We start from the raw sequence: 803 nt of genomic DNA on the forward strand, positions 1-803 counted from the left end.
CGACTTACTACTCCAGGGGTTTTCAACCTTTTTTAGTCTAAGTACCCCCCAGTGGCTGGACATGGAAACTGTCCAGCTTCAGAAGGTGGAGAGGGATCAGTGGGGTGGAGGGGATGCCAATATTATTCATGGGATGGACAGATCTCCACATTCCCCACTGCACTGGGGGAGGAGATGTAACCACCACCCATCTGGAAGGCTGTGAAGTAGGGCTGTGTGAAGCTTCGGTCCCTGATTCGATCTACAGAGATTCAGTCTGATTCGGTGCCTGAATCTCTGAATTTGAAGTGAATCAGAGGGCCTTTTAATCTCTCCAAATTGCATCAGAACCCTCTGAATTGATTCTGAGAGATTCGGAAAGATTCTGCGATTTGGACATAGACACAGCTTTAAATGTTTTTTCTACATAAGTCTAGGTAGCAGATGGCTCTGAACACTACGATGCTGGGGCGCATGGACTGTCCCACAGGAGCAGGGAGGGGGGCTCCCCAGTGCACTCGGCAGCAGACCCAGAAGTGGACCAGAAGCACTTCCGGTCAACTTCTGGGTCCACTGGGTAGTGCACTGGGGGCCCCCCTGCATCCCCCCAGCTCGGTGACTGTTGCTTTCTGGGTCTGGGGGGACACCCAGGGTCCCACCCTGAGGCCGATCGTAGAGCCGGGGGGGTGGTGGGGGGGGCCCTGATGCGCTCCCCAGCAGATCCAGAAGTGGACTGAAAGTATTTCTGGCCCACTTCCGGGTTCATCACCGAGCACGTGGGGGGGGGGGGGGGGGGCGCGCCTCACCAGCCGTGCTGGTACCTC

This window comes from Alligator sinensis, unplaced genomic scaffold, assembly GCF_000455745.1.
Source record: "Alligator sinensis unplaced genomic scaffold, ASM45574v1 scaffold505_1, whole genome shotgun sequence".
Taxonomy (NCBI): Eukaryota; Metazoa; Chordata; order Crocodylia; family Alligatoridae; genus Alligator; species Alligator sinensis.